Source organism: Ictalurus punctatus, chromosome 27 (assembly GCF_001660625.3).
Source record: "Ictalurus punctatus breed USDA103 chromosome 27, Coco_2.0, whole genome shotgun sequence".
Lineage (NCBI taxonomy): Eukaryota > Metazoa > Chordata > Actinopteri > Siluriformes > Ictaluridae > Ictalurus > Ictalurus punctatus.
The window spans coordinates 11,184,854-11,187,500 of NC_030442.2; positions in this window are offsets into that span (position 1 = coordinate 11,184,854).

Genomic DNA, 2,647 nt, shown 5'->3' on the forward strand with positions numbered 1-2,647 from the left:
CTCAGCCTTGCTGCTTTACGTCATTTGGCCCAATCAGGCAGACCTTCACCGGCCCATTAAAGTGGAAGTCTTTCTGTTTTTCTTGGTCACCTTTTTACAGGTCAAGTAAACAGAATTATTTTTGTAAAGATTCGGTCATATCAGCCTCCTTCCTGTAATAATCACTACTCCTTCTTCAAATATCGTCATTCTACTGATATTTTAGCTTACTTTAAATTTATGTTTGAAAAAATGAGGAAACCGTAAGAAGTGTTTCCAAAAAGATTCATAAAGTTAATTACAAAACGTTAACTTCATCTTAAGAACGTCCTTTTAATTAACACACGTCTCTCGTTAAAAATTCTAAATGCTTGTAATATAAAGTCATTTGTAGGTTGTTTGTAAATTAAAAAGTAAATTGACCCAATAGTGCTGCTCTGCCTCAAAAAGAAGACAAAGACAAATGAGAGTAATTTGGGTAAGAAAACCCTTAAAAAAAAAAAAAAAAAAAAAAAAAAAAAAAACAACCTCACTGATCTGTTTGCCTAAACTGGGTTATTATCAGTACTACTACTACTGTTGTTGTTTTGTGCTTGTTTTGTAGTTTCAGAGTTGTTGTACATTTTAGTTCACTCTTCACCGAACAAAAAGACCAATTTATGTTCATCATTCAAATATGAGAATAAAGCTGCTGCTGATGTGCCAAGTGGAGCTGTTTGTCTTAATGCTGTGGTGTGATCAAATATAAACTAATCCACTAATCCATCTCAGTGATGGGGAACAGTAGCGTACCCAGTGTATTAGTCTTACAAAACCTAAAATATGACACTGATGCAATCAGGGTTACATATAATTCATTAAGTCTCCATGATTTATAAGGAGTATTATATTTCACAGAAACGTCTTTAGATGTCAGGGTTGGGGAGACAATTCAGGTGGCAGTGTTACCCAGTGCTAACCATGAAGCCACACCCCTGATGATATGCTAATAGAGATAAACAGGGCAATGGGGGGGGGGGGGGGGGGGGTTAATGCGGGTCTTGGGAGATAATGACCCTTCTTGGTTGGGTACAGGATAAAACTGCAGTGCTTTTGATGCACCACTATAACTCTGCCATGTGCACAGCGACATACAAATTTCAACCAGAATTTGGGATGGCTAGCATAAAGCAGAAAGCATATTAGAACAAACACCTCTTGAATTTCATCTACAGCTTCCAGAAAGAATTCTCAGTATGAAACTGGACGTGTGACCACCAAAAACTTTTTTATAAACATTTTGGCCGGGGAACACTCCTGAGAATTTTATTTGGACCAACTGCAATTTTCCTGAGTAAAAACTTAATGAACACTAATTTGGCTACAGAGTGAAAGTAGATTTCCTATACATGTCTATTTGCTATTACCTTTTTGCTCACAGCCCATAGCTGAGGAGCATATTTCAGGGTTCAAAGCAAGGTGAAAGGATTGATATGCATATTGGATGGGATTTAGAAGAACACCAGAGAAGGGAAACTAAAACACTTGCCTAATGTGGAAGTCCAGGAGGAAGAGGAGAGAAATAGAAGAGCAGAGTATGGCATTTCCTGACCAGGATAAGGAGGAACAACACCAGGCTAAAGTGAGTTAGAACTCAGGGATAAAAGAGAAGCTCGTTGATCTGTGTTATTTTTTATTTTCCCATATTTTTGTTTAAACACTATAATAAAGTGCTCATTTTAAGAACAGAGTAAAACAAGAATATTCCAATGTACAAAGTCTAACTTGACTAACAGTGTCAAAAGAAATCTGTAAGAAAATATAAGTGAATACATAGGCAACATTTTACACTCTCTTTATCCATTGGGCAAGTTGGAACCAATATTAAAGATCTTACATATTGTGCCTCTAAAAGTGACTTGTTTTGCAAGAACTGCTTTTAATATTAATATTAATATCATTTTTATTGATATCTTCCCCCTCTTCAAACAAAAATGGAATGCCATCCCCCTTTATTTTTAGGTGACGACAACATGAGATTTAGAAAATAGTTTAACCAATCCTGCTTCATCCTGAAATGTAATAAAGTTAAGAAAAAGTGGCAAATTGTTGATTTTGCATACATCTATATGCTAGTTAAGAGCACTGTCTATTGGATTCCATTTATGTTTTTCTCACTGATCCATTTTGCCAGACTCTGGCTGGGTGGAGTCACAGAAATACCTAGTAATAGGTAAGAAAAGCTTTCGGCAAAACTGCTGTTAAGTTGCTTTAAGACTCATCTTTTTTGGGAAACACATCCTGGTTTTATGCCATCTGGTTTCATTATCGATAATCAAAATAACTGACGCCAGAATCCTCCACCCTCAGGAAACAAGTGCTCCAAAAATAATACTGGCGGCTTATTCTTATTATAGGTGCCTTCCAGTAACTTACTCCCTCTCAATAACGACACTATAAACATTTAAGCACATACGTCGCTGATGTATACTCTCCACTCTACAGCCAACAGTGGCACAGAGGTCCAGGCCATGAGCTTGGGCCGATTGCATTGGGTTAATGTATTAATTTCTTGGCGGCCCTCCAGAATAACATAAATCAAAAGCAGACCAAACAGCACCTTGTGTTTTGAGGGGGTCTCACCCTTTTTGACCTCTGCCAATTTTGATCTTATTTCGCTTTAACTTTG